The following is a 15981-nucleotide window of genomic DNA, read 5'->3' as shown; positions in this document are numbered from 1 at the left end:
AGCCGATACCCGTCATCTTTCTTAAACAACATTAATCAGTTTCTTCATGTTACCGAAAACTAACTATCACAACTAAGAAAAGCCATGTATTTCAATGTTAATCATTGTTACACACACACACATTTGGAACTGTTCGTATCAGTACAGCTTGTGTAACATAAACATACAAAATTTTACATTTAAACATTTAGATTACTTGTAAATTAGTTAAATGTTTGAAGGTGGCGAAACTGCCTGCACCTTTGAGCAAAACCACGGAAGGCCTGATGACGTCACAAATGTTGCTGCGTGACGTCATTCAGGCGTGTTCACAACAATGTTTATTTATAGGCATTTCAGTCGAATCTTCTTCTGTATTGGTGCTCGTCAGCATTTTGATACATGCCTATTTGGTCGAATTATTAACAGAAACCCTTACTAATGTGACGAATTTGCCTTCACTGACGTTAGTGGTCAAAAGGCAACTGTGTGATTTACAATCGTGCACAAGTGACAGGCCACTGGTTTGGGGTTAACGAAAACATTACAGAACAAGGTATTCACATGCCGGTGAAATGTCCTGTGAAGTATTTAACAAGTTATGTAAAATATATATTGTTATATGTAAATAATACCAAGATGTTTCTTTCATACTACACGAGACTTGTAGAGATTTGCTTGCTGTCTCCCCGTCAAGCAGGCAACTTAGCCTTAGAGGTGATATGGGATGGTACGGTTTTAATATAAATTGTTTGTAGAAACATACGTTTATTTTATGGATTATATCTTGTAACGATAACAGAATCGTTATGGTCCGAAAGTTTGAAAGTCCACCATCTTGTAAAGAATGACACATTATTTCGAACTCTGATGACACCATTCAAAGACATCGCCAAAGCCGTCAGAGAGGAGGGGGACAAGAAAGGCGCGCACGGAAAGATCAAACGGAAACCACACGGACACGCAATCAAACACGTTTGGTAACAGGAGTGTACTGGGTTTGCGATGTGAGAGGATTATTAAGAGATGAATTGAAACAACTTCACTCTTCAACAGTTCATTTTCCCCGGAACAGGAAGTCAAACAACAAAACATAGAACCAGGATACGGAGACGGACTACCATAATACACAAAAACGGTTAATTCCGGATATTCTATTGATGGTTATAATATAATATATACCATGTAAATACCCCCCCCCCCCCAGCAAAACAAAAATTGACCCGTTTAAACAACCATCAATTGAATATATACATAATTATATTTCCCAATAACATATATTCTATTATTATACCTTCTGTTAAAATCTCGTAATCTGATTAGTTGAGAAAGATTTGAACATTTTCAATGTTACTTGCTCGTTTTACAAAGATAAAGAAGACAGGGTGTTATTCCAAAAAATATCACATGCGCCAAACGTATGCGTGCACGGTTCGTCCCAGTGCCAGGGTGTTATTCCAAAAAATATCACATGCGCCAACGTATGCGTGCACGGCTCGTCCCAGGGTGTTATTCCAAAAATTGTTACATGCGCCGAATGTATGCGCCCCTGGTTCATCCCAGTGAAAACTTTTCTGAAACGTTTGTCGACCTTTAAAAATGGTGAAGTGGTGAAACACCTAAACATGACACTCGGTATAATAAAATAAAAATCACGACTTCGCCTCGGTCAACAATGCTTCCTTGGGGTGAAAATATGCAATATCGCCCTCTCATGAATGTGATATTTATATAATGCAATATACTGGCATCAATTTTTGTTTTACTAATTCGAAATTGGCAAAACATAAACTGATTATACGATTTACATACGGTTTCATGTACACAACTACATGTAAGTTACACACGACGTGTACCAAAAAAGGTGTCTTTGAAATCAAGATGATTGAATAATTTTTAAAAATGGACAAACGTGCAGCACTGACAGCTCATTTCACATTACTAGGAACACAACAATGAAGTAACAGGATATGGTAAAGTTATGTTCTGGCCAAAATATTGATATAATGAAATGTTAATGGTTGATCAAGGTAACTATAGGCTTCATTGGGGAACAACATCCATCAAAAATGAATAAGTATCCTCTAGAATGTCACGATCTTAATTTCACAAATCATTATGCTAATAATAGTGTTCAATTTGATAATGTCTACTTATACACAAGCTTCTGAGGAAGATCGCTTCTTTTTCCTGTTAAAAATGCTAGCATGTCCTTGCTGTCAAAAGAAACACATGCTTCAGGGACTGATGTCGGTACTGACCTAGCAGCTTTCAAACGTGGTCCCGGAGACGGCAGTTACATGATTAACAATAGCATTATGTCAATCACAACTTCTCGGCCATATGATTCCGCGCCTAGCCGGAATTGGCCGAGAAGTTGCGATTGAGGATTATGTAGCACTGGGGCAAAAGTAGTTGGCTGTTGATGTTGAACCTTGGGTTTTGCATCAAGTTTCTCACAAACTGGTTCCACACTCACAGTATTACAAATATGTTTATCTTCATGTTGTATGGGTGGCGCACCAGTAGATCCTCGTGGATATGGTGAATGATCAGGAGACATCGGTTTCTTTTCATGGGAAGACCCAGCGTCCAGAAGTAATTTCTGGTGAGATGAATGAGGGCCCAAGCCAAGAGGCACCCGATATCGGCTGCTGCCGAGACTCGTGTGGCCCCTGGTGGTATATGAGGTTTATTTGACAACAGTGGAAGGACTTGAGAGATCCAGCAGGAGTTACCTGTGGTAGTGGTTAGTAGTCCCCAGTTCCTAAAGCATCGGACGTCACTATCGCCGGACATCATCACTGTAACTCCCCCTGTCATCAGTAGTGGAGGAGTTCAAGGTCACAAAGGCCACGCTGATGACGACGAGATTTACAGGACGAGAAAGTAAATAAGACAGGCGGATATCTTACCCTGACCATGACTATATACACTCAGTGTCTCATAGGACATAGGATACCTTATACATGAGTAGATCTACAAGCTCCAGAGCTCCACGGAGGTAACGGGACATGTATCCTGGGTCCGTTTTCATGAAACTGTTCTCATGATCAAGCATGGATTTTGTGCTCAAACCTAATGTCCATTTATAGATTTATAATAATATCTTATTTTGTCAATGATTCGAAGAGACTTTAAACCAAATACTGTTTTCAATGTTTACATTTTCCTTTTGATCGTTTGACATGATTTGCGCACAAACGGATTCATGAATACGGGCTTGTGTATTGTAACAATCTGAATCGAGTGATATTTTTTTTTCTTGTAGTCTGTTGGTGTTACTTCGACCAGATGAACCACTTTGGCGATCTAGCGTTGAGTCCATGCACAGAGGAGGTGCTCCGGCCAGGATGTCTAAAATTCCTCAACATTAACTCATTCAACCCTGAAGACACATGTGAACTCTTCCAACTTAAAGGATGGAATAGTTCATTATGAAATTTCAGGGGTGAATGAGTTAAGGGATAGGAATAATCCTTTTCTGTGATCTGGTTGATTTTCTGGCAGTATTATCCATTGTCTTACTTCTACGTCTTTCTCCCAAACTAGACACCTACATCTGTATGTGAGCAGCCCAGGTCGATGTTGTCTCTACCACTGTTCCATTGCTCAGCAGACCTAGAGGTGTGGACATTACAGGTTTGTGGGTTGTGAATTGGTTTGTCATATGATGATATAGGGCCTACAGTCCAAGTCATTTTCACTCCAGTATGGCAAGCCAAGTTGTCATTTATGCATGGAGCAATGTTGATCCAGTACTTAACCAAATTATATGAGATATCTTATTTAATTATATAAGATATCTTATATACTTTATGAGATATCTTATATACTTTATAAGATATCTTATATACTTTATAAGATATCTTATATAATAAATGAGATATCTTATATATTTTATAAGATATCTTATATACCTTTCTTTATAAGATATCTCATAAAAGATATAAGATATCTTATATATTATATAAGATATCTCATAAAAGATATAAGATATCTTATAAAGAAAATTAAATGAGATATCTTATATCTTTTAGAAGATATCTTATATAATATATAAGATATCTTATAAACAAAATTAAATGAGATATCTTATATAATTCGGTTATAAGATATCTTATAAAGAACGAGATTTGAATTTGAGATAATAAACCCTCCTCCACAGCGCTCGGTAAAGCATTAAATCGAAAGCCTTAGTTTCGTACGTATCTCTTAACCGGAAATGAAGTATGTGAAAGTGAAAGTAGGAGTTTAATGCCACCAAATAGGTCTGGTTATAGCGGTATTAACATTATTTTAAAAGGTTAAGCTTTATAAAGTAGATGGGGGGTAAGTGGTGGAGAAATGGATGTTCCTATGTATTTCATAACTGAAGGAAAACGATCCTACTGCATGTATTACTTACAATTTATTCATTAAAATGTTTTATCTTGATTTTCTTCACGGATTTCCTCTAAATGTTTTTAAAGAAATTTGATAAAATTGTAATATTACCCGTACAAATTCACAGACAGGTAATTGACATTAAACATATTAGGAACATTTATTAATTGTTTCGGCTGCTTATCACAGACCGCATTAAAGCCATTTTGGTCTCTGTGGAGTATAACATATAGATAGACATGGGGACATTTTTTTTTATTTACTGTTTCAGACTGGTCATACACCTGTATTTATTATCACAGACAGGCTATGTATCTTTAATTATATTGTTTCAGATAAAATTGTTTTAACTATCACAGACATTAAAGAACATACTTATGTATTTGTAATTCTATGTTCTATCAATATACTGTAATGTAAGGAACATTAATTCATTGTTTCAAACTGGTTATAAACTTGTATTTACTTATACTATTACAGACAAGAAGTAATATTTCATTATTTGATACATATGTATACAGATAAGTGATATTTCATCATCAGGTGCATGTTCTTTAAAGTCTTTGAGATATTGATCACTTATAAGATATATTTTGTAGAGATACAATTGTATTTTGTGACCTAAAAGGCATTTCACACAAGCCAGATACATGGTAACACTTACAGCATGTCTGTAGTAGTAATTACATGTGTAATACCTGTCTGTGATAGTATATACATGTGTAATACCTGTCTGTGATAATATATGCATGTGTAATAACTGTCTATAGTAGTAATTACATGTGTATTACCTGTCTGTGATAGTATATACATGTGTAATACCTGTCTGTGATAGTAAATGCATGTGTATGATCTGTCTGTGGTAGTAAATACATGTGCAATACCTGTCTGTGATAGTATATTCATGTGTAATACATGTATGTAGTAGTACATGTTTAATACCTGTCTGTAGTAGTATTTATGTGTAATACCTATCTGTGATAGTATATGCATGTGTAGTACCTGTCTGTAGTTGTAATTACATGTGTAATACCTATCTGTGATAATATATACATGTGTAATACCTGTCTGTAGTAGTAACTACATGTGTAATACCTATCTGTGATAATATATACATGTGTAATACCTGTCAGTAGTAGTAACTACATGTGTTATACCTGGATGTAGTAATATATATATATATAATATATTGCTGAGCATCAAAACTTGGATACACTTTTGTTAGAAAGACTTGTCCTAACTCAGTGCCTCTTGTTTATTATAAAACACAACAAAGATATCTTTATAAAGAAATATTGAGAAGGTTATATAATGATTTGTATACAGATTATACAAACTAGTAAACAGGGTAAATAAGAAGTGGTTTACAGAGTATATAAAGAATGGTATATAGAGAGTGGTATACAGGGTACATAAAAAGTCCTTATTTATTTAGTAAGGGTATCCTCTATAATACAGCCTCATTGCATAAGGTACCTGTATTTATCATCTCTATTATATATAGTGTATTGACTCATTTTCCAGAAGATACAATGTACATGATACAAAGTATATACATGGTATATTTCCGGTAAAGAGGAAAATAAGACATTTCATCTTCAAAAACCTGTAATTGTAGCATATCTCAGGTCTGAAAAAAACAGAGGCAAATCAGTCACTGGGCCAGAGCATTTGGGTGCCAATAGAGGAAGTTTGGGTGTAAAGATAATTAAGATCCCCCACCATGTAACCATCTGAATACATCCATGCTTACATGATTGGCGCCAGGGTCCTGCCCTGCCACAAGGGGCTTATAGTCCCCAAATTTTACATGAAATCAGTAAAGATCCCATCCAAATGCTGCTGGGCATGCAGAGGAAAAACACTCATGATACCAAGATAGTCCCTAATGGAGCCCACCCCATCCCTGAGGACTTACTCCTTCAGTCATAACATGGAAATTGTTGAGATCCCCAAGCTGATATTTCCTGTATGGTAAGAGGTAATCAACAACTTTTAATGAAAAATATTATTCCAGGTGAGCTATTAATAATGTGCCTGTGCTTCTTGTTCTTGAGAGGCCACAATAAGGGAACATAAATGGGAAACTCCAGCACAAGCAAACATGTTATATTTCCTGTGCATGCAATCAATATGAACCAATATCAGACAACTATTATAAAGATGAGGTACCTTACCTACAGAGAATATGGACCTTACATATACCTCATGTATATGTGCATGCATACAAGATGTACTTGATGTATAGGTGTAATCTGATGTATAGAAGGTATATATATACCTGATGCATGGAAGGTGTATATATATACCTGACCTATAGGAGGTGTATACCTGATGTATAGAAGGTATATATACCTGATGCATGGAAGGTGTATACCTGACCTATAGGAGGTGTATACATGATGTATAGAAGGTATATATACCTGATGCATGGAAGGTGTATACCTGACCTATAGGAGGTGTATACATGATGTATAGAAGGTATATACCTGATGTTTAGAAGGTGTATATCTGATGTATATGAGGTGTATATCTTAAGGTTTTTTTTTTCAATTGTCGCCCTTTTACTCTTGGGGAGGGGATACATTTACATGATGTGATCATGTGGACGCTAAGGGCCTGAGGGGCGGAGCCAAAAGGGGCCAAAATAGCTCAAACAATAATTGTCTACTTCCAGATCCAGATATGTTAAAAAACCTTCTCATGGATGGAAATATCCTGATGTGCTTAATCAAAATGTGAATTTCACAACCCCTTGGGTACTAATTCCTCCCTGGTGAGGGGCAAAATTCCCTGCTATACATATATATATATGTAATTTTTATTTTTGACATATCACAACAACAAATAACAATTGCATTACAACTCAGGTGACCTGTTAGGCCCATGGGGCTCTTGTTTTAAAGTACTGTATTAGTTGGATGTGTTGATATTGGCTTCCACTAATAATCCCACTACTTACCTATAATTAGATGTGGGTTACAGGGACATGTCACATGCTTATTAAGTGTGCTGCAAAATATATATATATACTGTGATGCCCATTCATTATATATAATATCTTCCATTGTATATATAAACGAGTACCTGGTAGTATTTGACATGTCCCTATAGACTTAAGGTTATGGAATTATGCACTATAGAAATATTCAAATTTCAAATATTTCATATCAATATGGATTGAGTGTCGGTGCTATATATTTAAAAAAAAAACTGTTCAAAACAGTTGATTCTCAAACAGAATTTGTTCTGTATCAAAAAAAAAAATGTTTTTGGGCTGAAATATCTATCCTAGATGTTATTATTAAAAAGAGTTATACAATACTTATCCACAAGTTTTTGAGTCTTGAACCCAAATGTTAAGCACATGTATCAGTAAACTGAATATTTCTCTTGGAATCTGCTTCAAACTTTGGGGGAAAAGTCCTATTTGTACCATATGCTCCCCTGAGTGATAAAATTAATTTGGAAAAGGAACTGAAATACAAGACATTCTTCATTTTTGAAATTATATCTAAGTTCCCTAAGTTTATGATCTAGTGCCAGTCACTTTTCATAAATAAAGATGATGAGATTAATTTAATATAATAAAATAACCTTGCTATAGTGATATGTACACATATATAGTATAAATATATTTTATTATGAATTTTTTCTTGGACTTAAAATTAACCTAGAGAGGTCAAGTTAGATCAAATGTAAAAATAAGCAGTTAATGTCCTGGGTATAATAAATTGTATTTCATTATAAATATTCTTCGTGTATTTTAGATTTGCTTATATCTGGTAGATTGCAAGATTCTATACCACCAGGTCTAAATTAACATATAGGACAGTCTTTGAAAAATGGGACAAAATCTAAACAAGCTACTTGGGGTGGGCGACTCACTGAGGGTAGGTTAACTAATTTGATTGGTTTGGAAGAACACTGAACAGATGTACATGTCCTTTACCTGTTAACTCACAAAATACATGAACACAAACTTTAAACCATGAATTTATAACACAGGAAAATCAGCAGAAATCAATAAATTTTGCTTACAACAAAGAAGACAAGTGATGTGAATGATAAATGTTGAATCAACTAACTCAGCTTAGCTTTCTGACATCAACTATAAGACAAGACCTCATTAATAATATAAACCAAACCCCTCCCCCCTCCCCAAATCAAACCAAACTAGAATTCTTCAACGAGGCTGTGTACGAAAAATAACATAAATCAAGATGAATTTTAAAATCTCACTTTATATTTGAGTATGTGGTGACTGATTATGACAATATTTCTGCGCTCTTACCGAGTTTGGCATCATTACACCTTCACAATATAAATCCTCAGCAAACTACTTTCATTTGTCTCATTCTGGTTGAAAATGACGTACAACAGATTAATAAATGACAGTGATTCTCACTAATAAGAACTATATCTAAACCTTTGGATTTTAGGCCAACGAAACTAAATTGTCATTTGAATAAATAAACATGTAGCAACTTCACAGACATTTTCTAAGTTCTCAATGGCTCTTTAGAACACTCGAGTTTCTTTCGGAAAAGTTTATAACTCTGGATTATTCCAGCCATTTTAGAATATATTAATGTGTGATTCCTAACACTAATATTTTAAAATGTATGCGTAAATATAATAATTAATATTTGAATATATCAACTAAAATTCTATATTGGTGTTAGTTATACTTCCTGTTGAAAAATAAGCTAGTTTTACACAGCTCCCGTTTATCGGACTCGTGATCTAAGTACAACGGGAGCAGTCATTTTCAAACATTTCTTCTTTGTCGGTCTCGCGAGAGTCTCGTTCTTTATAAGATATCTCATAAACTTTTCTTTATAAGATATCTTATATCTTTTATGAGATATCTTATATAATATATAAGATATCTTATAAAGAAAATTAATTGAGATATCTTATAAAAGATATAAGATATCTTATATATTATATAAGATATCTTATAAAAGATATAAGATATCTTATAAAGAAAAGTTTATGAGATATCTTATATCTTTTATAAGATATCTTATATCTTTTACAAGATATCTTATAAAGTATATAAGATATCTTATAAAAGATATAAGATATCTCATAAACTTAATATAAGATATCTTATATGTTTATAAGATATCTCATATGTTTATAAGATATCTTATATAATATATAAGATATCTTATATAATATATGAGATATCTTATATAATTTGGTTAAGTACTGGATCAACATTGCTCCATGAATAAATGACAACTTGGCTTGCCATACTCCAGGCTAACGTGTCTTGTTACGAGGAGATTTACCCGTCTGGCAGATTGCCCAGTACTCAAATGTTCCTTTCACTAGAATAGGTATAAATGTGGTATGAAAGACGAATGGGAGACTTCTTTTTATCTATTTAACAATGATAGAAACACAAAAGATGACTCCGTTTAAAAACTGTTTAACAGGCAGGTAAGGAGCCAAGTATGATTTGTAGGACAAGATCTTGAGCAAAAATATGTCACCGAAAATGTTCCTTTGTCAAGAGGGTTATTTAAAAGACATGTTAACATTAGACTACGTAAGGGTCGAATGCATCTAATGAATATTCATGATTTAGGGACGTCGTATTCGACTTGGCCACTAATATACTTCCTTTTTCTGTCCGACTTCTGTGTGGTGAAGACGTGTTGAGCGGACGAGCATAAAAACCTGAAGATTTTCAAAACAATGGTGTAAAATCATCAACAAGTAAGTAGATATGATATAATATGTAAACTGATTCGTAGTTTGTGTATATTTAATCAAGACAAACGACATCTTATTATCAAAACCACTATAAATGCTATCTGTGTTGTGTGTTGTCAGGGACGCCATGATCGTGACTATTCATGTATTGTTTAATCATGACGTCATTGGTTGGTATTACCCTTCCCTGACCGCTAACAATATGGTGTCGTGGTGTTTTGCTCGAGTATCACGTTATGCCGTCAAATTTCAAAACCGTAATTAAACGATATACATAACATAAATTAGATAATACGTAGGATCAGGGACGTATACTGTCCCTGGTAGGATGGAAGGCATTTTAAGATAAAAAGTAGTTCCACTATAACGTTTTAGAAATGAAAGCGAAAGTGAAGTCTGGGATTACCATGGCAAGTCATAGTACGATTAGGTCCTAAATAATATTAGAAATATGTATAAAATTCTAAATCAATGTTCTAATATTCATATATTAAACATGTTTTTCTAATAAAATAGATTTTCTTTTAAGATATTATAAACTCATTTTCTACTAATAAAGGTGTGTATACACTATAGTGGCATAACAGGTCAAAAATTTCCGTTGCACAATATTGAGATCAGTTGAAATTTTAGTGTTTTTGGTAAAAAAAAGTGATTTTTTTCCCCTGAATTAGGAAGTGCTAAAATAATGAAAACATTTAAAACAAATATTATACTGCATTAAGCACAGTATTATCTCATGTATTTTTTTCGGTAAGGGAGGGGGGGGGGAATTAATATTTAAGATTTCGAGAATATTTTATCTTCGTTTGATACTTTAATTATCAAAACAATAGCAACAAAAGATGAAAGTTGATTTCATCTCTCATGAATCTTACCGTGAATAGATTTGCCTCATTGTAAAAGTTATAATTCCGGACTTAGTACCAGTATCCGGTTTCGATTTTATAGGTCTAAGTTACATTTCCGTTTCGGTAAACCATGCATTTAGTTTTCAATTCTGTAATAATCAATCAGCTGTTATGTTGCTGTTAAATGTTTATACCAACTGTCATCACAGCTACCCCCACTCTTGACTGAGGATCTTTGATGTACTTGCTTAACAGTTGACACAGGTACAGGAAATTCATTCATCACCAGTCAGAGTTGATCGAAGGCAGGTGACGGTCCTTGGGTCGTTGCTCTTCCCCTAGCTGTGCGATAACGTAGCTTTCTGACGACGAGAGATTTTGTTTATGTTGCGTCGTCAGAGCTACGAAGCGGTCCTATGCCAACTAATAGAGCAAAATCGAAAGAGTTAATCTGTAAGATTGCATATAATTCAGGCCTCGTATGAGAATAATGCTATCAAAATATTGAAAACATGAATCCTTACCAATGGCAATGCAAAAACTCTTTAACGAAATTAACCAAGTCCATCTGGGGGGGGGGGGAATAGAAACGACCGCCACGACAGATCACGTGTGATGTTATCTCAATTATCCTTTCTATATATGGCAAATATAGTATTACTACTGTGCCGTCATGTTTACTACAATTTCCATGTTGGGTCATGTCACCCATATTTGGACGTCTGACCTATATCGGAAGAAAGACAAACTTTCCAACCTGGCGGTCAATTCAGAATTTGATTACGCTTGCTACGTTTACTTGATAATTTAACGACATTTATGGCACACTGATCACTCACTTTAACTATAAGTTGTGCAGGATATCAACAGAAATAGCCGGGGCAGAGGAGGCCGGGTATTAATATTAGTACTAGTTTGCATCCACATCAAAATATCTATCGAATCTTCTTATACCTTAACCCTTAGGCTGCTACATTGATTTCTATGTAATTTCCATTTTGTACAGTATCTAGTTTTTAGCTCACCTGGCCGGAAGGGCCAAGTGAGCTTATGCTGTGATGCAGCATCCGTCCATCGTCTGTCGTCAATATTTTAATTTAAACTACTTCTTCTTAATAACCAAAAGGCCTTGGGTGATGATATTTGGTCATTAGCATGCTGGTATGAAGGGCTACCAAAATGTTCAAATGAATGACCTTGACCCATTTTTAAGGTCACAGGTAAAATGTCTGTAAATCTTCAAACAACTTTTTCTCAATAATCAAAAGGCCAAGGGTACTGCTATTGGGCCTGTAGCATGCTGGGATGAGGGGCTACCAAGGTTTGTTCAAATGAATGACCTTGACCCAATTTAAAGGTCACAGGGGTCAAATGTCGTAAAATCTTAAAACACCTTCTCAATAACCAAAAGGCCAAGGGTACTGAAATTGGTATGTAGCATGCTGGGATGAAAGACTACCAAGTTCGTTCAAATGAATGACCTTGGCCCACTTTTAAGGTCACATGGGTCAAATTTGTTAAAATCTTAAAACAACTTCTCAACAACCAAAAGGCCCAGGGTACTGATATTGGGTCTGTTGCATGCTAGGATGAAGGACTACCAAGTTTGTTCAAATGAATGAACTTGACTTATATTCAAGGTCACAGGGGTCAAATATGTTTTAAACCTTTAAGCAACGTTCTTCTGAATAACCAAAAGGCCTAGGAAATGCCAGTAACATGCGGGAATGAAGGACTACCAAGTTTGTTCAAATGAATGACCTTGACATATATTCAAGGTCACAGGGGTCAAATATGTTAAAAAACTTTTAAACGACTTCTTCTTAATAAGCAAAAGGCCAAGGGTGATGATATTTTGCCATTAACATGCTGGGATGAAGGACTACCAAGTGAATTACCTTCGCTCGTATTCAAGGTCACAGTGATCAATGTATATTTAAATCTTTAAATGATTTGTTCTGTATAACCAAAAGGTCCAGGGTAATGATATTTTGCCAAAAGCATGCTGGGTTGGAAGACTATAAACTCTGTTCAACCTAATGCCCTTGTTCGACATTCAAGGTCACAGGCGTCATATGTTTAAATCTTTTAATAGGTTTGTATGAATCAAACACTGATATTCTGCCTGTAACTGTATTTTAGTCCACTTTTATGATTTCAAGTGTGAGATTAATACCAGGTGAGTGATGCAGGCCCATTGGGCCTCTTGTTTAACCTTAGCTTTATAGCTTTTAATGGAAAAATAGCAACCAGACTCTATGATACTTTAATTAAGGTTAATTATTAATTAATTTCATTCTCTTAGAAAGTGAAATACATTTGTTTTTAAACATTTCTGTACAAAATTTATATAAAATATCACAGCATGATGCAATAACAAGTGACCTTTAAATTAATTCATTTACAGAAAAGAAAAAAAATGTCAAGCCATACTAGATCAAACTTGGATTTACTAGGGAAGAGAAATTTGATCTAATGAAGATCTTGTAATGGTGAATGCAGCATCCCTCTGGGATCTCTTGTTTCATTTTATATCTCTCTTACTTTTGTTTCACTACATAGTAAACCATGCCAAAGGACCCTGGTAAAGGAGGGAAAGGACAAGTAAAGCCAGTATGATCTTTGTATCAGGAGGTAGTGTACCAGAGAATATATGTCTTGTTTGAGGACCAGCCAGATACAAGTACAGCCAGTATGATTTTTGTATCAGAAGTCATGTACCAGAGAATGTATAGAGAATGTATGTCTTGTTTGAGGAACAACCAGGTACAAGTGAAGCCCGTATGATCGTTGTATCAGGAGGGAATGTTCCAGATAATGTATGTCTTGTTTGAGGACCAGCCAGGTACAATTGAGGCCCGTATGATCTTTGTATCAGGAGGTAATGTGCCAGAGAATGTATGTCTTGTTTGAGGACCAGCCAGGTACAAGTGCGGCCAGTATGATCTTTGTATCAGGAGGTAATGTGCCAGAGAATGTATGTCTTGTTTGAGGACCAGACAGATACAAGTGTAGCCAGTATGATCTTTGTATCATGAGGTAATGTTCCAGATAATATATGTCTTGTTTGAGGACCAGCCAGATACAAGTACAGCCAGTATGATTTTTGTATCAGGAGGTAATGTACCAGAGAATGTATGGTATGATCTTTGTATCAGGAGGTAATGTACCAGAGAATATATGTCTTGTTTGAGGACCAGCCAGGTACAAGTGCGGCCAGTATGATCTTTGTATCAGGAGGTAATGCACCAGAGAATATATGTCTTGTTTGAGGACCAGCCAGGTACAATTGAAGCCCGTTTGATCTTTGTATCAGGAGGTAATGTTCCAGATAATGTTTGTCTTGTTTGAGGACCAGCCAGATACATGAACAGCAAGTATGATCGTTGTATCAGGAGGTAATGTACCAGAGAATGTATGGTATGATCTTTGTATCAGGAGGTAATGTACATGTTCCAGATAATATATGTCTTGTTTGAGGACCAGCCAGATACATGAACAGCACGTATGATCGTTGTATCAGGAGGTAATGTACCAGAGAATATATGTCTTGTTTGAGGACCAGCCAGGTACAATTGAAGCCCGTTTGATCTTTGTATCAGGAGGTAATGTTCCAGATAATGTATGTCTTGTTTGAGGACCAGACAGATACAAGTGTAGCCAATATGATCTTTGTATCATGAGGTAATTTTCCAGATAATGTATGTCTTGTTTGAGGACCAGCCAGGTACAATTGAAGCCCGTACGATCTTTGTATCAGGAGGTAATGTTCCAGAGAGTGTATGTCTTGTTTGAGGAACAGCCAGATACAAGGACAGCCAGTATGATCTTTGTATCAGGAGGTTATGTACCAGAGAATGTATGTCTTGTTTGAGGAACAACCAGATACGAGTACAGCCAGTATGATCTTTGTATCAGGAGGTTATGTACCAGAGAATGTATGTCTTGTTTGAGGACCAGCCAGATACATGAACAGCACGTATGATCGTTGTATCAGGAGGTAATGTACCAGAGAATGTATGGTATGATCTTTGTATCAGGAGGTAATGTACATGTTCCAGATAATATATGTCTTGTTTGAGGACCAGCCAGGTACAATTGAAGCCCGTACGATCTTTGTATCAGGAGGTAATGTTCCAGATAATGTATGTCTTGTTTGAGGACCAGCCAGGTACAAGTGCGGCCAGTATGATCTTTGTATCAGGAGGTAATATACCCTTTGTATCATGAGGTAATGTTCCAGATAATATATGTCTTGTTTGAGGACCAGCCAGGTACAATTGAAGCCCGTATGATCTTTGTATCAGGAGGTAATGTTCCAGAGAATGTATGTCTTGTTTGAGGAACAACCAGGTACAAGTGAAGCCCGTATGATCTTTGTATCAGGAGGTAATGTTCCAGATAATGTATGTCTTTTTTGAGGACCAGCCAGGTACAATTGAAGCCCGTATGGTCTTTGTATCAGGAGGTAATGTTCCAGAGAATGTATGTCTTGGATGAGGAACAACCAGGTACAAGTGAAGCCCGTATGATCGTTGTATCAGGAGGGAATGTTCCAGATAATGTATGTCTTGTTTGAGGAACAGACAGGTACAAGTGCAGCCAGTATGATCTTTGTATCAGGAGGTAATGTACCAGAGAATGTATCAGGAGGTAATGTACCAGAGAATGTATGTCTTGTTTGAGGAACAACCTGATACAAGTACAGCCAGTATGATCTTTGTATCAGGAGGTAATGTACCAGAGAATGTATCTTGTTTGAGGACCAGCCAGATACATGAACAGCAAGTATGATCTTTGTATCAGGAGGTAATGTACCAGAGAATGTATGTCTTGTTTGAGGACCAGCCAGATACATGTACAGCCAGTATGATCTTTGTATCAGGGGGTAATGTACCAGAGAATGNCAGCCAGTATGATCTTTGTATCAGGAGGTAATGTACCAGAGAATGTATGTCTTGTTTGAGGAACAGCCAGATACAAGTACAGCCAGTATGATTTTGGTATCAGAAGTCATGTACCAGAGAATGTATGTCTG

General features: G+C 35.7%; 2 protein-coding genes across 3 annotated transcripts in view; one reads left to right on the top strand and one right to left on the bottom strand.

Annotated features, from left to right (window-relative positions):
* LOC110463181 overlaps window positions 1-15981 on the bottom strand; it is a 494021-nt gene that overhangs the window by 397033 nt on the left and 81007 nt on the right. The window lies entirely within an intron of this gene.
* LOC110463178 overlaps window positions 10019-15981 on the top strand; it is a 26176-nt gene continuing 20213 nt past the window's right edge. The window contains exons 1-2 of one of the 2 annotated variants that reach the window (XM_021517561.1): window positions 10019-10095; window positions 13506-13577. The gene's annotated coding sequence lies outside the window, so the exon portion shown is untranslated. Of the gene's footprint in view, window positions 10096-11074; window positions 11208-13505; window positions 13578-15981 lie in introns of those variants that run through there. The other variant, XM_021517562.1, reaches the window with a different exon arrangement.

The sequence above is a fragment of the Mizuhopecten yessoensis genome, unplaced genomic scaffold, assembly GCF_002113885.1.
Source record: "Mizuhopecten yessoensis strain PY_sf001 unplaced genomic scaffold, ASM211388v2 scaffold10871, whole genome shotgun sequence".
NCBI lineage: Eukaryota > Metazoa > Mollusca > Bivalvia > Pectinida > Pectinidae > Mizuhopecten > Mizuhopecten yessoensis.
Note: the sequence above shows the minus strand (reverse complement) of the source record. Positions and strands in the feature narration are given on the sequence as shown.